Source organism: Sus scrofa, chromosome 7 (genome assembly GCF_000003025.6).
Source record: "Sus scrofa isolate TJ Tabasco breed Duroc chromosome 7, Sscrofa11.1, whole genome shotgun sequence".
Taxonomy (NCBI): domain Eukaryota; kingdom Metazoa; phylum Chordata; class Mammalia; order Artiodactyla; family Suidae; genus Sus; species Sus scrofa.
Genome location: NC_010449.5, coordinates 8,040,250 through 8,063,155, shown reverse-complemented (window position 1 = coordinate 8,063,155; position 22,906 = coordinate 8,040,250). Strand labels below are relative to the sequence as shown.

Genomic DNA, 22,906 nt, shown 5'->3' with positions numbered 1-22,906 from the left:
CTTCTGGAACTGGGGGAAGTAGACAAATTAACAATTATGCCTAGATACTTCTACATTCACTTCTTAGCAATCAATAAAAGAAGCAGTCAGAAAATCAATAAGGATATAAAAGCCATGAACAACGTTATTAATCAGCTTAATGAAACATCGTCCCAACGGGACAGTACGATTTCCAGTATTTTCAAATGCCCCTGGAACATCTACCAAGAAACCCTGTATGTTCACACATAAAAGAAGCCTCAACCTTTTATTATGAAATTAAATCATGTAAAGTATCTTCTCTGATCACAACAGAATTAAACTAGAAACCAATGACAGAAGTGAAAATCCCCAAGTATTTGGAAATGTAATAACAAATGGGTCAAAGAAAATGTTAAAATATAAATTAGACATATTTTAAATTGATATATTGAAAAACAATGTATCAACATTTATGAGATGCACCTAAAGCAGTGCTTAGAGGAAGTTGGTACTTGTGTTGGGCGAAGCACTTACTCTTTTCCCTCAGGGCTCTGTTAACTTAGTCGCCCTCTGTATTAATAAATAGGAAGTGATTTAGATCACCTGAGCCCACAAAACCTCCACCTCATCCTTATGTCAAAGACATCATGCTGATGGGCCAGGAGGAGCAAGAAGTGGCTGATATACCTGAGGCCCTGGTAAAACATGGGTTCCAGAGAGTGGGACATGAACTCTCGGAAGATGAAGAGAATAGCCACTTCAGGGAATTCTTTTTCTAGTACAATAGTGCATATACTCTTGATTGGTTCCACAAAGATTTGAGTGCTAAGTATGTGCCAAGCCTGTGGCGAGGGAACAACGATAGCCTTATGTCTGTTTTTATAAGTTTAAACATTTGCAATGCTGTTGTCATTTTGTTCCACTCTCAGCTAAGTTTAAGCCAATTCCATTCTTTTAGATGCTTCAGGCAGAGCCATGTAGACAAGGTAGTTCTCTGCTATTGCTGTGTGGATTCCAGAGGCACGTCAGTTAAGCCTATCTCTGCTTTACCGCTCACCCGCTAGTTCTTTCTCTGAAGGGAGACCCCAGTAGCACCTCTCCATGATGGCCTTACCTGCCCTTTGGAAAGAATTCTCTCTCTGCTTTCTACCAAGATGGTGGTGTGTGTGTGCCACTGGCAGAGATTTAACTCAGTAATAAAGGAACTAGCATGATGACAATGATAGTTCAAAGAAGAAGAGCTATTATGTCTAGTCAGTGGATGAAAAGAATGCTGAAATACAAATTTGATTGAGACTGATCAATGCCCGCTAAAGCAATAAAACTACCATCTGTAGGATTTTTTCTTCTGCTAGATAGTCATAAATTGCAACATAGAGAGCCTCTGTAAGTGAATACTAACTTTGTCGAGTCTGGCCTGATCAAAAGTAAATAAAGTTACCTTCCCGTGAAACAGTAGTTCTCAATGGGGGCAAATTCCTGGTCGCTCCCTCCCCCCTCACTGACAGTGTCTGGAGAAATTTTTAGTTATCACGACTGAGGGGAGAGAGGAGATGCTGTTGGCATTGAGTGAAGAGAGCCAGGGATGCTGCTGAACAGCTTGCAATACACAGGATAGCTCTTACATGAATCATCACCTGACCCAAAATGTCAGTAGCGTTGAGACTGAAAAACCACGTACGGATAACATGTTACATGATTTCTTAGACAGTGCTCTAGTATAATATTGAAAGCACCTGTGAAGAAAATTTTTAATGTCTCTATCTCATTCCCTTAATTGTAAAATTGGGATAGTGATAGTGGCAACCACATGTAATTTGGGGGTAGAATTAAGTAAAAAATTGTTGATTTATTTGGACAAAAATGGCCACACAAACATATATCCCTTCCCAAGTGGGGGTACCATTCCCTCCCCTTGAACTTGGGTGGCACTCTGTAACCGCTTCTTTCAAGGGAGCACAGCAGAGATGATTCTGCTTGACTTCTAAGGCCAGGTCATAGAAAACAACACCGCTTCCTCCAGGTTGGAAGCAATGACCCAACCTGAAAGAAGCCTGGCTATTCTGGAAAGGCAGCTGAGGGACTCGAGAGACAGGGAGAGGTCCCCAGCTCTTGACATCTTACCAGCTCAGCCACCAGACATGTGGGCCAACGACACACTGAGGATCCCCAGTCACCATCTGACTGCAGTCTGGTGAAGAACCTCCAGGCAGAACCAGCCAACGGCGCTGCTTCTCAATTCCTGGCTCACAGAAACCCTATGGGATAAACGAGCATTGTTTTAAGCTACTACGTTTGGGGATGTTTTTGTCCCATAGCAGTGGAAAACCAAAGAAACAATACACACACGGTGGTCCTTATCTTGGCTCATCGGGCATAATTCGTCATTTCTCCCCTGTAGTTGTAGTAATTTGTAGTTTTAGTATTTTTCATGAATATTTAACTGGTAATTTAACTTGTAGCGTTGCTCTGCTTCTGTACACTAGAGGGCACTCTTAACCGTTCGCAGGGGCTCCGACACGAAGGTGCAGTTCTCCAACCAGGCACCAGGGGGAGCAAGCCCCTAATTTTTCTCTATCCCTTTCCGAAGGTGAACTTGATGAAATGGGAAAAGGCTTCAGAACCAACAAATTAGCAAACATAAGGAAGACGTTTTAGAAAACCCTCCTAAACACATTCTAAGAAAACAAGAAAGCTTATTTTGATGAATAAAGCTGCCCCAAGAATGAACATGCAGATAATAGAAAGGAAACCCAATCCCCACCCCCGCCACACACACACTTTTTTTCCCCATCTTAAATGTGATAGAGTAGGTTACACATACTTTTTAATCCTTAAAAAGGAGGCGATATCTTCAAGCCTATGATTTCTAAACGGTGTACCTGATCTTTACCATATCTAGAAACATGGCAAAAGCAGTCTTTCTGTCACGGTGAGCGTCTAATGGCTAGAAGGTAATTCTGAATACTGTTTCACAGCGTCCCAAATAACATTTGTACCACTACTTTAACTTAAAGATTTTAAAGTTCCCATTTTTTCTAGTTCTTTATTTTATATACACAGGATCTGACAGTCTAGGGACTGTGAAAATGGGCTGTGATTATGCTTGTAGGAAATTTGGAAAGCAGAACCATTAAAATGAATTGCCTGAACCAAATACATTGTAAGTCTCCCCCTCTTCCAACAAATCCAAAGCAGACTTTACCCATAATCATTCCGAGTAGCCTGAGAAAGTTGGCAGCCTGCACTGATGACAGTCTGCCCGTCTCAAAATAACTCATGAAGGCTGGCCCTACCCTGTGATGGCTTGAGTTTAGCTGGGGCTTGAATGGAGCAAGGGTCTTGAGAATAAAGAAGGGTTTGTGGTGGGCTTATCTGATTAGAGCCTTACATGTGAGGTCAAGACTCTGCAGCCTGGTAGAGTGTAGTTCAGAGGGGGCTGGGGTGGGAAACCCTGAACTCTGAAGAGCTGATTCTTTGAGGGTGTTCTCTAATTCTGACTCAGCCCCAACCCTAGCTGGCCTTCCATCGTGCTCATCAAGTTCAAGGAGATTTGATCAATTCCCAAACACAAACACACACAGATGCCCTCTCTTGCTCCCCCCAACCACCCTGTAGACCTGAAGTAGCAGATGTGACACACCAACTGCAGTCTCTGGAGGCCGCATGGCTAGGTCCCCAGGTCCCTGATTCCGACAGCTAAGATTCAGGTCACTGCTGGGGTGGCCGTTACTACTTCCCATCCATGGCTGCTGCTTCCTTCTGTGCCCTCAGCGTCTGTCAGTACAGTGACTGGACCACACTGAGGCAGGGAAGCATCCTTTGTCCCTGCAGATACTGCCCTCCACTCCTGGGCCACCTTTTTAGAGCTCATCTTCAAGAGCTCCTGGTCTTTCTCAAGACTGTGTGCGGGTGATCGGGCAGCCAGAGAAGAGCCACCGCTATGTCTCAGCTCCTGCTCAAGTGATACAAGACTATATTCTGTGGCCCAAATCTTACACCTCTGTCTGGGGTGACTTCCTTCCTATGTGCCATTCCATCCTCAGGCGGATAAGACCCCACCGTAATCCCCACACTGTTGCTATGCCCGGATATATCAGACAATATTTACCTTATTTATTTATTTATTTTTTTTGGCAATAGTGTAATCTGAACTGCATTTATGCAGGATTTAGAATCTTCAAGCAGGGTGAGCTTTTTCAGATAAGCATGTTCCCAAGGGGTAGAGTCACTGCATGACGTTTTCCACCATGACGGTCCCTCTGGGGTGCGGAGACAGCCTGCTGAGATTGGAGAGGGGCAGGCAAAGCAGAAGGCCAGCTACAAGGCCAGTCGATTCAGGTCTCTGTGCCTTTCTGTAGCAAAGTAGCTCATTTCACGCACAGCACTCCCCATCCCCCCACGTTAGAATGTCCCCCGGGGCAGCCCCGCCTGGTGCCTTTGTGTCCTCTTGTCGTCCACTCAGCTCTCGGAGCTCAATGCCCTTTTCTTATAATTTGGCAAAAAGGAGTCTTCCAAAATTATTCCATCAGACATGGAATTTTTTTGACATACCAGAGGGTACTAATAAACTGGATCAGACATTGCCACCTGGAGAGAGTCTCCCCAAAGGCACTGCCTTCATCCTTTCCTTGTCTGACCCCTTTTCTCACAGTCCTCAGAAAGAAAAATTTAAACTTCCCTAGTCAAACTTTGCTTCACTGTGGTTTGGTCCAGCTGGGCATGTGTCTATCATTTTTCATTAAACCTACCCAAAGAGACCTTTCAAATTCTAATGGTGAGAGAAGATTGGCTCCAATGGGGAAGGATACATTTGATATTCACCCTCTGCCCCCTGCTGCTTGAAAGTTCAAATGCTGACAGCAGCAGAGGAGGAAAAGCTAAACGTGGTGGCATTGCCTAGAAGGATCTATCGTCCGTGCTTGTAATTATGAGGACATAATGAGGGATTTTCTTTTCCAGGCAAGCGTGCTTGACCTGAATGTAGGATAAGCTGTAAATACCCAAGAATCATTATTTTCCCTGGAAGCAGCCCTCTAATACATAACAGACGAAGCACTGGGAATAAATAACCTCAGCCTCCTGGACTTCGGTTGGGATAATTGTGTTTGACATTGTCCCCCAGTGGGACTGAGCTCCAGTTCCCCATAGTAGTAACTGAATTGCTAATGCATCCTTTATTAATTTGCTTTCCTCCCCTTCTCACCATTCCCCTCCCCTCGGTGATTCCTGGGATTCCCCCCACCCCCCACCCCCTTTTCAACTAAACTATTCACCGTGTCTCAGAATCAGCTTCTAGAGGAAGCTTTACCAATTCAAAGGCTGCAACATATGCACAGATAACTCCAGAAGAAATGGCGGTAGATGACATTGGAGTGCATCATTTAAAATCCTACGAGAATTCACAGGAAGAGGGCATGGCTTCGCGTTGAGGAACTTTAAAAGGCTTCGTGGAGCTACCCCCAAATGGAGAGTAGGGTTGGGCATATAGTGATGGAGTGAAGGACACTCTGAGTAGGGCCGGGTAAGCGAGGCATGAAGGCAGGAAGTGAATAAATACATGTGGGTAGTTCTATCTAACTGGAGCATGACATGAAGGAAGACAGCAGAAAGGTCTAAAAAGAATAGATTTTAAGTCCTAAGTCAAGGTCAGAAAGTTTTATCTAGTGATCGAGGAGAGCTCCATCCAACAGAAAAGTGTGCAATGATGGAAATGTTCCAAATACCAGCTGTTTAATATGGTGGCCGCCAGATCCACGGGGCCGTCAAGTACTTGAAATACGGTTAGTGCCGCTAAGGACCTGAATTGTAATTTGGTTTAAATTAAGTTAAATAGTCATTTGTGGCTAATGGCTACCGTATCTAGTAGTGCATTTCCAGGCAGTGGGAAATGACATGATCAGAAGTGTGCTTTGCCTTAAATAATCTGAGAGGCAACTATAAAGTAGATTATAGGGGAAATACTCTGAAATAAAAAGTCTTACTGTGAGATGGAATCAATATGTAGGCCAGTGTTTAAGTACAATAGAAAGTGTTTTCTTCAAAAACAAAACAAAACGCATAACTGATCCTGTTTAAATGAGGCAGGAATGGACCCTGTGAGGGGACATACCACTTTCTTGCCTTCCCACCTATAGAAGTCCTTGAGGAATCTCTTTGGGATTTTCAGGAGCTGCTCAGAACTCAATATATTACCCACTAGGCCAGGTCAAAGGGACTGGGGCTTTCTTCCATGGTACTAGGAATAAATAAGAGGAATAAATATGGGCGATGTTATGGAGGTGGAATCAGTGGATCTTAGTGTCTACTTGGGTGTAAGAAGTACGGTTTAAGTAAGTATTTTCCCTTTGTGTTTTCATTCATCTAAATCCAGACACTGGTGTCATCTGGAATTCCTCCCCATTACTCAGTCATCACAGATATAATAGGTGGAATTCCTGTCGCAGCTCAGCGGCTAGTGAACCCAACTAGGATCCGTGAGGATGTGGGTTCAATCCCTGGCCTCGCTCAGTGGGTTAGGGATCCAGGATTGCCGTGAGCTGTGGTGCGGGTCACCAAGTTGCTGTGGCTGTGGCGCAGGCCAGCAGCTACAGTTCTGATTGGACCCCTGGCCTGGGAACCTCTACAAGCCCCAGGTGTGACCCTAAAAGACAAAAAAAAAAAAGACCAAAAAACATACATAATAGGACGCAAAAATAAATTATTAAACTGAATAGAATTAACACACATAATGCCACATAGATGTTGAATATTGGAAAGTCAGGATTCCTATCCAGGTCCATTAACTCCAAGGCTTTTCCTACAGCTCACCGTCTACCTTCCATCCCCTGAATAATGCAGCCACAGAGGCCAAGGCAAGGGGTGCACAGAGAAGTGGTCAATGATTTTAAGTGGCACAAGTTTGGGAAGAAAATGACAGATTGATGTTGAAGTTGGAAGGTAATTTCAGTTGGGGTTAAGAGCAGGAAGGTGGATCCAGAAGTCAAGAGTGCAAGGATTTCAGGTATTAGGATGACAGGCAACGAAAGCGAAAGAGTAAAGGCAGTGAATATAAACTACTCTTTAGCTTCCTGGTCAATGCAAGGAATACTTGGCCAGCTGACTGCTGGCTCTCTTTTTTACTATTTTGAAATCTTAGACTACTTAACACCTCATTTCTTTTCAAAGGAAGTCCTTGGCCATTGGTCACCTTCCTGAGAGCCACGTGGCCTCATCATCAGGTTGGTAGGACCAGACATGGGCAGTGACAGCCGTCCCTAAGCTAACCACTGGCAGATGGGGTGGTGTGATAGAAAGGCTCTGTTCAGCAGAGGTAGTGTGTGCTGACTGCCGACTGACCACTCCGCTCATTCTCTGTGTCAAGGAGGGAGAACTCAAAGACACCAGAGAGACCCGGGAAGCAGCAGGAGCAGAGGTCGAGGCAGGAAGAACACTTTGTCACTGGACGTCGTATGGAGCAAAGAAGATGGGTGTCTTCCCCAAAGAAATACGATGTCTAGAGCCTTGGAACCTCAGGGCATTGTTACCAATGTTTCATCCTCCGTAAACCCTTGCAGGTGATGCCTGACGTCTTGTCTTCCTTGCCCTTGTATCCTTAGGAAAAAATAAACCAATTCAGCAAATGACTTAAAAGAGTCCCAGCACAAATCTGGTTTCGTGCAATCTGAAAGAATACAAGCAACACAAGATTCAGTCTGGAAGGCAGAGGAGGGAGGAAATTTTGGCATCCTTGCAAAACGTAATTCAAGAAAATTCTCATGTTGCCGGGTCCTTAACAAAGAGTCTCTAGTGGCCATAGGCTCAGTGGTCCCCTCGTTAGGAAAAAGTGCAAAAAATTCATTTTGACCCACCTACTGTCTGGAATGGTGCTGCCTGCCCTATGGAGTAGCTTTAATCTCAATGGACTAAGACTACAGACAGCCTACAGCCTACAAGTGCAACCTCAGTTCTTTGCTGTCTGTGGAATTAGCAGGCAGAAGTTCTCCATGTTAAAATAGAGAAGATAAATTAACGAAGAGTCAGTACTCGAGAGAGAAGGGAAATCAGAGAATTCTGGCGATGAAAGGTACCCAGGGGATTGTTATAAACTGAACTGTATCCTCCCAAAATTTGTATGTTGGAGTCCTAACTCCCACACCTCAGAGTGCAGCTGTATTTGGAGATAGGACCTTTGAAGAGGTGATGAAGTTCAAATGAAGTCACATGGGCTGGCCCTAGTCCAGTATGACCGATGTCCCTATAAGAAGATTGGGACACAGACAGGTGCACAGATGGAAGACCCTGTGAGGACACAGGGAGAAGACAGCCATCTGCAAGCTGCAGAGAAAGACTTCAGAAGAAACCAAACCTGTCAATGCCTGGATCTTGGACTTTCAGCCTCCAGAACTGTGAGAGCATGCAGTCTGTTGTGTAAGCCACCCATCTGTGGTACTTTGCAGCCCTAGCAAACCATCTGGTCCAACTCCTTCCCTTCTCTCCTAAAGAATATGAGGTCCAGTGCCACAGCTTGTGTCAGTGGCAGGTCCAGGCCCCTGGGGTCTTCAGGATCAGCTCAGAGGGCTTATACCAACCACACCCCCGACTTTGATTTGTGTGGGTTCCCAGAAAGGAGAGAGAAGGATGATGGAAAGAGCAAAGACACAGAGTTGGGATCTAGTCCATCTTGTGAAAGGAATGGATGGGAAAATGATTCCCTGAATTAAGAGCTTCTTATAACGTCCTATGACTCTTGGGCTACCTTGCTAATGACTTTTTGTTGTTTCATGTTCTTTCCATTCGTAGCTTTGTTCCTAACTGGGAGGAATGATTGGTTGTAGACATTCCAGAGTGACTTCAGCATGATTTTAAATACACGGAACTGTGTTGGATTAGGGACCTAAACGTAACCAAGGAGGTCTTACTCTTTTCCCTCGGTGTTTACATCTCTGATTTGATTGTCTTCCAGAACCTCCTTTGATGAGAAAAATCTGGGACAGCTGGGGGATTCATGATGGGAGAGTTTAAGTGATTTGTAATTCAATTTTATTTTAGTTTCTGTTTTGGTTTTTTTTTTTTTTTTCTTTCTTTTTTCTTAAATCATGTATACCTTTTAGGTTTTTTTTTGTTTTTTTTTTGTTTTTGTTTTTGTTTTTATGCATGGGTCTCAGAATGCAGACTCATTTTCTCTCTCCATCCTGTGCTGGTTTCAGTTGACAAGTTTTTAAAGTCACAACTCTGTTAGGTTTAAGGAGCCTTAAGGTTCCTTGTCTCGTAGCCTTCCTGTCCCCTGCCACACTCTTGTTGCGGCCAGATCCCAAGGTTCTAAATCCGATTTCCCTTCTGAGTGGTTGTCTCCATTTGTTTTATTTGCAGATAAGGCAAAGCTTTTGAATCTGAATGAAGCATGGCTAACTGAGCTTCCTCTGTTGGGAAGTCTCTCTGGATAATCCTGATATTCAAAAAGGGGGAAATGCCTGCAGGCTGTTTCTCAGAAAGCCCATTGTTTTCTCCACACTCTGGTCGGTGAAATTCAAGCTTCCCCACCTGTTTCCACTGATTGCTGTGATTGACACAGTGCTGGGTATTGTGCTGTGAGCCTGGTGGCTGGTGGCCTGGACTGCTTGTCACAAACATCAGCATATGAACCCAAGGCTGTCTTGATTATTCTGCTCCTGGATGCTCCAGATCAGAAGTCAGGTGGTCCTGAAAACTGGACTTTACATTCAAACAAACAGGCAAATGAAGGAGAAATAAAAACAAGCCTGAGTCCTAAGGACCAGTAAGCAACACAAAAGGTAGCACTTACTTAAAAAATGAGATCCAGAACAAGCCTTCTAGTCAAGGTTTTGGCTTTGGCACCATATGATTTAACTGCCAAAGAAGATGTGTTCGGAAACAAAATTCTAGTTTTAATTGGTGGTTGTTTTTTTGTTTGTTTGTTTTTTAAATTTTGTTTGTTTGTTTGCTTTTAACCTTTAGAGCACACTTTGAGGTCTTGTTCCTGAAAATGTTTCTTAGTTACGCGTGGTTACCGGCAAACAATATGTGCATTAGTTAGTTAATACTCACCCCTTCAAATTAGCTTTTTAATAATGATTTAAAACTGCATTTTGTTCCAATTAAAAATAGAAACTCTTCATTCTGAATTTCTTTAATAGTAACTAGATCCCGTTGCAAAACCAATCTCTCTCACTTAGTTCCTTATGAACCTACTACTCTCCCCCGAGGAAAGTGAAGTTATAAATTAAAGGAAGAAACTGTCTGCCTTGAGTTTTATTAATTACAGGCCTTTCAGGGGAAGACGGACAGAATTCTTGTTGCTTCCATTTGTGATCACTTAAACCTCTTTGGAGAAGTTTCTTCGATGTGCGGCTCAGCTATTTAGAACTCTGGAGACCTTTCAGGGAAAGAGAGCTCAAGTGATAAATAGTTTGGGAATGAAGATCAAAAAGAAAGCACTGGGGGAACTGGGAATGTTTAGTCTAGAGAAGAGGAGGAGCAGCGGTGCTTTTCCCAACTGTCATAGGCGGGACGAGGGCCGCTCTTTCTCACCAAAGAGTTGGGAAGAACACGCGAATATAGACAGAAGCAAAGGATGTAACGAATGTCATTTCTTTTAGGGTTTTTTTTTTTAATTTTACTTTATTTTTATAATAATGGAATTCCTGGGAACTCAGGAAATTACCTTCGAAAGGCTTCGGAATGCTATTCTACAGGTCAGTCTGGGGATTAAGACGGTAGCCACGTCCACCGAGGGGAATGAGGCATTAATGTTATTCACGGAACAGAGTCAGAAATACTTTCCATTGCTAATTGAAATAATAGGGGTGTTTACTTCCAACAGGGAGTTAACATTCTCCACACATTGATCAAAGGCCTCCTCGGCCTGGGGCCCCAAAGAATTCCTCCCAGCTCACTCTTGGAGAAGCCTTAGTCTGTAGGTAGTGTGCAGAGGGCTCTGCACATGGGACTTAATTGTCCCAACAGCCATGTGAAGTTAGTGCTGTCCTTCTTCTCTTTTGGTGGGCAAAAAATTAATTATTTGCCCGTCTTGAGGTTATCAAATAAAAAGCCAGGATTTGAGCCTATATCCATGTGGGGTCTCTGAGAACAAATACCAAGGTGAGATGAGACATGGATGGGGCTTATTGGGACAAACACCAGTGAAGGATGAAGAAGGACGAGGCCGGAGGAGCCGGCAGGGACAGGCTCCAGACCGAGATGCAGGTGTGACGTCTGTGAAAGGCAGAAAGGAAGGAGGGACTGGGTAGGACGAGCCTCTGACCACTGTGCCCATCAGGAGAGGCTCAGACAGACCGATGGGAGGGGGGTCCCTGGGTCAAAGCGGGAGAATCCCTCATCCCGGTGAATGGCCCAGTTGAACAGCCCCATGTTGCTCAGTCAGGGCTGGGAGGAGTCTAAGGAGGTGGGGGTCGCCACCAATGCTGTGGGGGACCCAAAGCAGCTGTGGCGGGGTCTGCCCCCTCTCAAAGGGAGATCTGAGTGAGAGCCCACAGAACCCAAGCCGCCTGGCTCCAGAGCCCATGCTCTTACTCATCTTGTTACGCTACCTCCTCGTACTTTGAGGGTGTGCAGTGAAGGAGGTAACGCTGTCACGGTGAAAGGCTTCTGGAGGAAAAGGGACACTTGGTTACACAGGTCGCGGGCCCTCCAGTCACAGAGTGGCTGTGCAGAGTGCTGCCTCTGGTGGTGAAGAGCTGAACAGCAACCTTCCAGTCCAAACACACTCTAAGTTTGCTCTGGAGCAGTCACCTTCATCTCATAAAATCTCATGAAAATTTTCAGCCAATATTGATTAATTGATCAGTCGATCGATTTATGTATTCATTTATTTATCAACATAAATCACAGCAATATCTTGTGGGATCTACCCCCCTACCTGTGGAGCCCATCGGCTCGCAAATGTTGGTCCCTTGTTCCAGCTGCCAAGCACTGGGGCAGCTGTGCCACTTCAGGGAACTTTGAAGGGAAGATCCTTAGGACACGTGGTCCCAGAAGCTGCTGGGGCCTTACCTGACAGTTCCTCAGCCAGGAAGGATGGCCACAAGCAGCAAGGTTCCTGGCTGACTTACTGAAAGTTGCTACCGAGTCCAGACTTGTTCTGCTCTCAGCAGAACAGGCCAGTAAATCCGGAAACTGGTTGTTGGGGGCAAGGAATAATGAAAGCTGGCAGATAGAGAAGATGGCAGACTAGTGTATCAAAGAACCGTCTCCCCTCAGTCGGAATCCACAGCTAATATTTAAATATTTATTCAACACGTACTAAGTACGAGGCATTGTATTAAGTGCAGTAGGAATACTCAGATCTAAAAGCCTAAGCATGCCCATCCAGGGTTTCCCCAACAAGGAAGATGTCGTTAATAAAAACAACCATATATACATGAGGACGAGTGAAAAGTGCCACATGGGACGCGGATCTGGTGCTACGGAAGTTTAGGGAAGAGAGAAATTACTTCCCGCTAGAAAGATTGGGAAAGGTTTGATGAAGGAAAAAGCAATGGTGTTGCTTTCTCAAATGAAAATATGAAATTAGAAATTTGAAGCTCTTTAAAATATCTATCAATTTGCTCCCCCCACCCTCACCCCAAGCCCTGGTCTTTGGGGGCTGGTGGGAACATAATCCTTACGGTAGGAAATGGGGCTCAGATCCTAAGATGGAGAACAGGGGTCTTCTGGTGGTGGTGGAAGGTTGGAGAGAGATCAGAAAGGGAAACGGAAACCTAACAGTGTGACTATTTATCCATGTATTTTTTGTAGCCGTGTCTAATCTTTGAATGCATTTCAGTCTCCTAATTACACTTAAAGAAGGTGCCAAGTTTTATATCTGCTGTATCCAAGCTGCAGCATAAATGTACAATTTTCTCTAAACCCTTTCATCCCCCCACAAGGCACTTCCTTTTACATATTGTCCTGAGAGCTCAATGGGATTTTTTTTCCAGATTCACATCTCCCTCTTATGTATATGGTGGAATCATGATTTAAAAGTACACTATAGGGAGTTCCTGTCAGGACTCAGAGGTTAAGGAACCCAACTAGTATTCATGAGGACATGAGTTCAATCCCTGGCCTCACTCAGTGGGTTAAGGATGTGGCCTCGCCATGTGCTGTGATGTAGGTCACAGACACAGCTCAGATCTGGCATTGCTGTGACTATGGTTAGACCAGCAGCTGCAGCTCTGATTTGACCCCTAGCCTGGGAACCTCCATATGCCACAGGTGCAGCCCTAAAAAGGACAAAAAGACAAAAAAATTTTAAAAAGTACACTGTAATTTGTCTGAAGTTTTTCAGTAATTGTTCTAAAAGTGTAGTCTTTTTACGTTGCATTTTATTCACTTTTTCTTTTTTGTTTTTCTGTTTCCTCAGCTAAGTAAGTTCATATTCAAGTATTCTCTAAACTTAGAGCCATTCCATTTGAGAAAATGAAGGTCTTTTTGGTCTGGGGATGTTCTTCCACCTTTAAGCTGGATTAAGCCTTGAAAATGCTTTAGCAAATTTTAGATTCTTGTCTGATTAAAAGCTGCTACAGAAAATAAGTGGAGGAAACAAAAACAGCAGCTAGACATTTATGAACAGGAACATTAAAGATTCGTCTTTATATCCCTGCTCTGTGATTTCAGGAATTACAGAAAACGGATTGCAACCCTTTGACTCAGACTTTGTATTTTTATTACAGAAGTTAAAAGATTTGTCTTAGAATATTTAATTCCAGGGAGTTCCCGTCGTGGCCGCAGTGGTTAACGAATCCGACTAGGAACCATGAGGTTGCGGGTTCAGTCCCTGCCCCTGCTCAGTGGGTTAAGGATCCGGCGTTGCCGTGAGCTGTGGTGTAGGTTGCAGACGCGGCTCGGATCCCGAGTTGCTGTGGCTCTGGCGCAGGCCGGTGGCTATGGCTCCGATTCGACCCCTAGCCTGGGAACCTCTATATGCCGCAGGGGCGGCCCAAGAAATAGCAAAAAAAAAGACAAAAAAAAAAAAAAAGAATATTTAATTCGGGCCTGAATATTTTCTAGGTGTGGTAGTGCCTGCTTTCACTTGGGCGGGAAAATCACTCCACCGTTGAGGGCTGGCTTCACTCTCATAAGGACAGTCCTTCCTGCGTCGGCAGCCCTTCTAGATCATTCCCTCCAGAATACTAATCCCTTGCCTGTCTCTCCTCTTAAAACAAGACAAAACATAACATACAAACAAACAAAAACCCTCCTTTGGCCCCACATCCCCTTTCAGCTTCTATTTCTCTCCTTTCTAGCAAAATTCTCAGCAGAGTCATTTACAGTCTCTGTATCCACTTCCTCACTCTCCTGAGGACTCTTTCTAAGATGTTCCTGTCCACGTCGCAGGTAACTTCTGTGGTGCCAAATCCAAGACTCTTCTGAAGGTCCTCCTCTGACCCAGTGCCTCAGTACCTTTTACCACAGCTAGGACCACTTCCTTTCTCGGAAACTCTCACGTCTCTTCGCCTGTGTGTACCTGGTGTGCCACATACCTCTCTGGCAGTTCCTTTAAAAAATTTTTTTTATGTTAAAGTAGAGTTGATTTACAACGCTGTGCAGCAAGGTGACCTAGTCAAACATCTATATACATTCTCTTTCTTGTGTTAACTTCCACCATGGTCTATCCCAAGAGACTGGATCTAGTTCCCTGTGCTATACAGTAGGACCTCATTGCTTTTATCCATTCTAAATGTAACGGTTTTCATCTACTAACCCCAGACTCCCTGTCCATCCCATCCTCTCCCTTCTCCCCCTTGGCAACTGCAAGTCTGTTCTCTATATCTGTGAGTCTGTTCTTGTTTTGTAGATAGGTTCATTTGTGTCTGGCAGGTCTTTATATCTTCTCTTATGGATTCTCCTTTTCAGCTTAGTCTCTAATGTGTTAGAGTGACCCCAGGCCAAAGCTCTAGGCTCTCTTCTCTACCTACATTATCTTTCTATGGAAATAAGCCTATCCTAAGGCTTGAGATGTCACTGATATGCCATGGCTCTCAGATTCTCATTTTCACTCCTGACTTCTCTCCCAGGCTCCACTCTTGGCTCTCCAATTTTGTATTCACCACTTCTCTTTGGCTCGCTAAGAGTCCTGGCGCATATAAAGTTAATTTTTCCTACCTTCTATCCTCTTCCTTCCCAGTCCTCCGAATCTTCAATAATGGCCCCACTACCCATTTCGGAGTTCAGACCTTGATTTTTTTCCTAATCCATCAGTGAATCTAGTAGCTTTACCTTTAAAATAGATCTAAAATCCATCCACTTCACCTTACCTTCCCTGCTATCATTTTAATCCAAAGCATAACCATCAATGTGATGACTGCAGTAGCTTCTGAATGTCTCCCTGCTTCCACTACTCTGCCCTGAGCAATCCATTCCCATAGAGCGACCAGGGAGGTGTTTTTAAAATATAAATCAGAATATGTCATGTCCATGCTTAAAACCATCCAGGTATTTCCTTTTCAGAAGCTCTTAGGATAAAATGCACCTCTTTTCCCCAGTTTGCAAGACTCCAGTTGACTTGGCGCCTTCCTAAGTCCTTGTCACCTTGTACCATTTTTTCCCTCACTTCCTTCTCCCAGCCATGTTGGCTGTCTTCTTGCTTCTCCCTTGCTTACTGGCATCTTCTTATTTGTCAGGTCTTAATTTGTGCATTACTGTTAGCTCCTTAGATCAAACCTTCCTGATGACTGTTCAGAGGATGTGCTTTCTCATCAGCCCACCCAGTTTACTCCCTTAAAGCACTTACTACAGGTTGTAATTACAGGCTTGTTTGTTTTCTCATTTGCTGTCATCATTCATCTCCCACAAGAATGTGAGCTCCCTAAGAGTAAGGACTTACTCAGTCTTACTCGTACCTGCATTACTGCTGTCGAGAACAATGACTATCCACAATAGATGTTCAATAAGTATTTGTTGAGTGAATGAATAGTTTTTAGATTTTTCAAGCCATTTGTTTTTCCTTGATTGTTTGCCAGTCTACTCCTTGGTAGAGTATCTGACCATTAGAGTAAGGAATGGGTTTCATTTTCAACTTCTGTTCAAAGAGGATGTGGCACTTGAATAGATTAGAGGGAGATCCTAACTTAAGTCTTCGCTTTCAAGCAGTATATCCCCTAACGATGGTGAAAAATCTAAGATTAAGTTAGAAGAGAGAGCTATTAGACTCTCACTAGCAAAAGTTAGTTATTTACTACTTTCTGTCCCTCTTGTGAATTTTATTTTATTTGAATTTGTGTGAACATCACTATGAAAACTGTTGCTTGTGTGTGATTTTCAATTATTGAAATCCTAAAAATGCTACAAATTAATGTTTTTGTTTACTTTGTGTGTATTGATCCCAAGATTATGTGATACTAATTCTCCTTCTCAAGAATTATACAATACAGATGCCAATATGGAATCCATTGCAGCAATACCTGGGGATATGAATTTGTATCTTTAAAACACTGATGTAATGCTATGAGCTCATTATATAAATGGATACTAAACCATCTGTGTTTTGTGACACATTGTATCAAATTTTTTTGCCTGTATAATTCTAAAATAAGAAACAAAACAAATTTGCAACTAACAGGTGTGTGGCTTCAAAAATAACAGCTCAGCAGTTCTAAATCCCGACTTGAAAGAGCGCCTGCAAAAGCTGAAGATGAGGTGAAGGTGTTACATTTAACACTCTTGAAAATGTCCAAGTACCTCTAAAAGGTATTAGGAAAAATGATAAATTGAATACAAGATGTTGCAGGTCAGGATAAAAGAGTCAATATAAAATCCTTTTTTACTGGAAGAAAAAGAGGGAAGGAGGAAGGGCGAGGAAAGGAGGCCAGAGCTTGCCGAAAAGAGGCCATTCCTGAGCGGGGCTAACCGCTTGAACTCTGTCTCTTGGGCTGTGCAATTAAGCAAATGAAGGTCCATATTTACCCACGTGTACTTGGGCTTTCCACATTTTGCAGTGTGCCTCAGCCCTGAAAGGTACGAACCCATGACGACCATCAGGGCAGACGGAGCGGCAAGAGCCTGAAGGTCAGCCTGGGCTGGAGAAGCCAGGAATCACTCTATGGACAGGGCTAGACGTCAGCGAAATCTTGGTGGTGGCACTAGATTTTGACAGAGAAAGACAGGAACACCGAGGAGAGACTGTGAAGAGAGACACATACACCCCCACCCCCACGAAAAAAAGTTAGGAAAAAGATTAGACTTCTCCATCCTTAGGAAAAAGTTTAAAAGGGTACCCTGGTTGAAATGGAAACATTTAGAAGTCATAGGAAGTGAATGGAATGAAACTGCTATTAGTTTTAAACTCCAGGGTGTAGGGGGAGAAGTCAGTAAGAGGCTAGTGAAAACCTCAAGCAAGGAAGTGATTTTTTAATCAGGGAAAGACTTCAATGGCATCAGGCAGGATGGGTGGCAAGGAAGTAAACTTGAGGTCACACCATGGTGCCATTTCCGAAATAAGGGTGTAAAGTGTAATGGATTAATGGAGTTCCTGTCATGGCTCAGTGGTTAATAAATGCAACCAGTGCCCATGAGGATGTGGGTTTGATCCCTGGTTTTGCTCAGGAGGCTCAGGATCTGGCATTGCCTTGAGCTGTGGTGTAGGTCGCAGACACTGCTCAGATCCCTCATTGGCTGTGGCTGTGGTGTAGCCAGCAGCTACAGCTCCGATTCGACCCCTAGCCTATGAACCTCCATATGCCAAGGGTGTGGCCCTAAAAAAAAAAAAAAGTGTAGTAGAGTAAAAATCTGCCCTCCGATGGTGGGAATTTTAATAGAGACACAAGAGTAATTCCAAGAGGCAGTTGGAGGGGAATAGAAGTAGACCTTTATCAAGGGTTACATGCACTGTACAGGCATTCCTTAATTCTCATAACCACCCTTCCAAATAGGTATTATGATTCCCATTTGGAGATAATTGCGTCCCAGTTATCTATTAAATAACACTCTAAGACAGACAGTGGAACCAGGGTTGAGAACCAGTAGATTGAACGGGTGGTGGATTAGGAGGAATTAAAGCATTTTCATTTGTTTTGTTTTACAAAGCTATATTTCTACTTTTTTTTTTTCCCTCCTAAGTCTGAGAGCCTAACGTTCATTTGTGTTTGATTGTATATCAAAGACAGTGTTGAATAGGTAATGCCCAAAGCAGAAAGTGATGGCCAGCTTTGTTTTGGTTGTGGGTCTTCATCCTTAATACTAGCATTTGGCTTTAGATGAGTGAAAGATGGGCTCCTGAAAATAAACAGCAGCCTAGTAAAGACTTATAATGAGGGCTTACCAGCTGATTAAGGCAAGCAGGGTTCACTAGGTTTGCTGTCAATGAGTTCCTTTGGGTTGCTGTGACCCCGGGTTGGAAAGGAGTCACAAAGCAGAGGCTCTGGTTAAGGGTGGCCAGCCTGTGTGTGTTCCAAGCAATATCCTGGTGTGAGTGGGCAATTTAGAAGCAGCATAAAATAAACTTCCAACACCAGGGCTAGAGAGTAAGATGGGCTGAGAAGGGAGGCTATCTCTCAAATTTTAGATTCATATTTTTAAACCTGGGAAAACTCTCTTTTTAAAGAAAAACAGAAGTTTGCAGTCGCATTTGATTTACCCGCACGGTGCTTTTGAGCCATGAACTTTCCCCTACTTAGGAAACTTCTCTGGAAAATTCATTTCATGCTTGTCTACTCCAGTAAAACCCTTGACTGAATTGTTACAAAACAGGAGACTTGGCCGGGGAATGTGAGAAATCAGCCGGCACGGCGAAGCCAGTTGGCATCCTTGAGGGGTCCATGTGCCTCCCACCTCTAGCTTACCTGTCATCTTGGACTGTGACCTTCTCCCAGCAGAGGGGGTGTCCTCATTGTTCCCGTGCCAGGTGACTAGGAGGAGGCGGTCACAGCACATGCATCGCATTCTCTGACTCACTGAAGAGCCCGTCTGAGGATGGTGAGGGGCTGCGGCTGTCCTGACCTTGGGACCGCGCGTGAGAGGAAGTCTTTGAAGACTTCTTGGCAACTATCAGATCTCTCAAGAGCCTCATCTTGGTTTTTTTTTTTTCACTTCCTAGGGTGTGCATGCTTCATTACCTCATTGCTGCTAATGCTGTTCTTCAGCTAATGTGATAAAACATCCCTGTCTCCCCTGGTGCAGACTTTTACCCAACGCTCCTTATATGGAGCCTTAGCCAGCCACCTTGCCACTCCCCAGCATGGTTATTTCTGAACGTAACTCCTTTTCTCAAGTTCTCACCCTGTTCTTACCCCTTCACTCTCAGAAAGTGACCTTAGTTCTTTCCTCAAGAAAAGGGATTAGTTTCAACAAGAATTCATTGGGCACCTGCTATGAAGCAGGAATTATGCTAAGTTTTTAGAACATAAAGGTAAATAGGGCATGATCTCTGCCCTGGTTGGGGAGGGGGCGTGAGGTTGCTTATAGCTGGGTAGAGGGACACAGATAGGTAGGAAAACAAGCAGCAGCAGTCAGACCATGTTGGTACATTAATGGGTAGATGTATTGGGTAAAGGGGCGTAGGGGAGGAGTTGTTAATTCTTGTAGATTCTTCAGTGACCCATTGAGGAGGTCAGGTCACTTTTCTCTTTGATCCTTTCCTTTCTGTAGCTCTTCTCCCTTGACTCTCTTAGTTGTCCATTCTTGAAGTTATTTTACCTGCTTTTCTGATAAGTCTTCCCTCCTCCATCTCTGTATTAGCTTTCCCCGTCTGCCCACTCTTTATAGACTGGCAGTTCCAGGGTCTCACCCACTCCCATTTCTCTTCACTCACTCCAGACGCTCCTTGGGCTCCTCCTGTGGCTTCACATAGTCTCTGGGACTTGCAGACCTGGATTCCCACCCTAGACTTCTTGCCTGAACCTCAACCCCACTTGTCCCGTACTGCCTGGCCTCCTTACCCTGGCCACCTCCAGCTCAGCAGCTACAAACTGTATTCCTCCTCTGATTCCTTAGCTTGGTCAAAAGGGTCACCACTCACTTCATCCACTGGCGGGGAAAATGGACACCATCTTCGTTTCCTCCGTCTTCCTTCGTCATGTAAGTTCTTCCTGCAAAGCGTATCTCAGATCAGATCACTCACTCATTCTCACTGCCAGTTTGTCAAATCATGCCCTTTACAAAGATGTGCACACACCACATGTGTGTGTACAGGGATGTGCATTCTCACCACCATGGCCGGCCTGAAGACAGCCTCGGTCTAAAAGAAACCCTGACTTTTAAGGTTGTGGTGTTCTTTTTCTTTTAAATCAACGTCTTACTGTTGAATCCCAAACTCAAACAAACATGATGTCAGGGAAAGTCACAGCAGGGTAGTTTGTGGAGATTAGATTTCGTTAAATTCCAAAAGCAGAGCAGGAGGTCCTTAAAATCAACATTTTATAACCTGAGTCATGCTCATGTTTTTGGTCCCTTGCTTAGAAAAACAATATCTCAGAGTTGGCCTGAAACCTGGGTAGCCGTGCATGGCTCAGTTGGAGAGAAGTGTGCAAACACTAAGTAGCATCTAAGGAAGGATCCTCCTGCCCTTTGGATCCATGCCAAGGCTGAAGTTCTGAGACTCTGGAGAAGAATCCTTTTCTTCACTCGTAGAAAAACATTTAAATAATAACAGTGTATTAAATCATATTTTTATTTAAAGGTTGATTTTACAGTTCGCTATTCTGAACCCTAAAAATGAGCATAGGTGATTAGACCTGCTACCAATGCCCTGCAGGCAAAATTCTCTCTTTAACTACCTGACGTTCAGTTGAATATAGTGGTTCTCAAAACGTGGTCCCCAGACCAGCAGCAGCAGCATCACTGCAGACAGAACCTGTTAGAAAAACAAATTCTCAGGCTTGCTGAGTCAGAAACTCTGGGGGGGTAAGACCCAGAAATGGGTGATTTAACCAGCCATGTGGGTGAGTCCATGCAGGCTGAATTGAGGGCCATTGGCTTCATACAGTTCACACTGTGAAAGACCAACAGGTGTTGAATATTAGCTGAGCATGTGGCATTGCTTACTGATAACACAGACAAACCAGTAGGCTCTCTAGAGCACCTGAGCCTATTCCTAAAATGTTTCTCATGTCAAAGAAAAAGGAGTAATGCAAGGATATAGAAAAAATATTTTTAAAAATTATAGCTGATTTACAAGGTTGTGTTAGTTTCAGGTGTATGGCACAGTAATTTAGCAAATACGCGCACACACACACATTCTTTTTTAGATTCTTTTCCCTTATAGATTGTTATAAAATATTGACTACAGTTGCCTGTGCTATGCAGTAGGTCCTTGATGGTTATGTAAATTATATGTAGTCGTGTGCATATATCAGTACCATCCTCCTGTTTTATCCCTCTCCCACTTCTCCTTTGGGAACCATAAATTTATTTTTTATGTCTGTGGGTCTATGAGAAAAAAAAATTTTTTTCAGCCAAGTTTCATTGATGTAAAAAGTAAAAAATTAATTGTCACATAAAGGAACAAAAAACAAACCCACCTATATTATTTTTTGGTTCTTTCCAATAAGAAATAGAACATAATCAGTTTGCTTTTTTTCCCCCCAGTTAACTATGAGGAACACAAGACAAAAATCAGGACAAATAACTATTTTCTGTTACGGTTATTGAAAGGAGAGAGAACAGATTCCACAGAAGAGCTTATTTTCTTGAAGGGCAAAGCCTTTCCCTATATTTCTTTAAGTACCTGACCCACTCCTTAGTCTGAAATAAGTATCTAGCAAATATTCATTAAAACTGAGGGGAAAGGTAAATAGAGGAGAAGAAAAAGGAAAAAGAGAAAAACACCATAGCGAGAAATACAAACCTGAGAGAAAAGAGAAAAATATAGAAACATATTCGAGAGAAGGAAGACACCAGGCAGAAAATAGAAGAAAATTAAACAGAGGTAAAAAGCAAGGAGATTATACTCTGGGAAACAGAGAACTAGCCTGATTTATCCGTTCTCCAAATAAAGTACATGAACTTCAAATGCAGTGACCTCACTACTCAGGCACACAAGTTTTCCCCTTTAAAAAATTATTTCTTGGAGTTCCTGCTCTGGCTCAGGGTAATGAACCTGGCCAGTCTCCACGAGGACCCAGGTTCGATTCCTGGCCCCACTCAGTGGATTAAGGATCCAGCATTGCTGTGAGCTGTGGTGTAGGATGCAGACATGGCTCTGATCCAGCATCGCTGTGGCTGTGGTGTAGGCCAGCAGCTGCAGCACCGATTCGATCCCAAACCTGGACCTGGGAATGTTCATATGCTCTGAGTATGACCCTAAAAAGCAAAAGTAAATAAAAATTATTTCTAAAACTGTCCCAAAATGCTGGCCAAGCTTGAAGAACCGAGAATCAGACTCTGAGGGATGCATGGCTCTATCTAAAGAAAAAATACCTTTTGTCAAGAAGTGATCCTTGGATCTGAGATGAGTTGATTGTGCAGAAGCAAGCACCCTGCCCAAGGTATTCAAGCCAAGGAAGACAGGTAGCTGTGAGGAATGTGACAGATTCTGTATCAGAAGAAGAGGGGAAGGAGGAGGGGTCTTTTAAAATTGTCAACTTCACTGAGAATATTTCTCAGAGTTTCACCTCACAGCTGCTGTTCCACAGATATGTAAGCATGGGAATCATGGCTCAGTGGACCAAAACCTGTGAATTCTCACCTTGAACCAAAATTCACCTTAACCTCTTAACCATCTCACGCTTGGTTTCATCTCTATGATGAGACCGTGCCCTAATATCTGACACTGCAGACGGCTAAGAAAAGTGGTCCTGAGAACTTAAAAATGCAAATACACCGTGATTACCCTTTAAAATGTGTGAATAGTACCTTAGAGCAAGAACGGAATCGTTCAAGAGGGGTTGTAAGCAGACACGATTTGACTTGAGTGTTGGCAGGAGACATTCCAAACCCACTCTTGAGGAGGGATCAACTTGTTCAAGAAAAGACACCAGGAATCGTGAACTACCCATGCAAAAACAGAGCT

The 22,906-nt window shown here is 43.7% G+C and overlaps 1 protein-coding gene across 1 annotated transcript in view; it reads left to right on the top strand.

Annotated features, from left to right (window-relative positions):
• NEDD9 (neural precursor cell expressed, developmentally down-regulated 9) overlaps positions 1-22,906 on the top strand; it is a 286,512-nt gene that overhangs the window by 30,398 nt on the left and 233,208 nt on the right. The window lies entirely within an intron of this gene.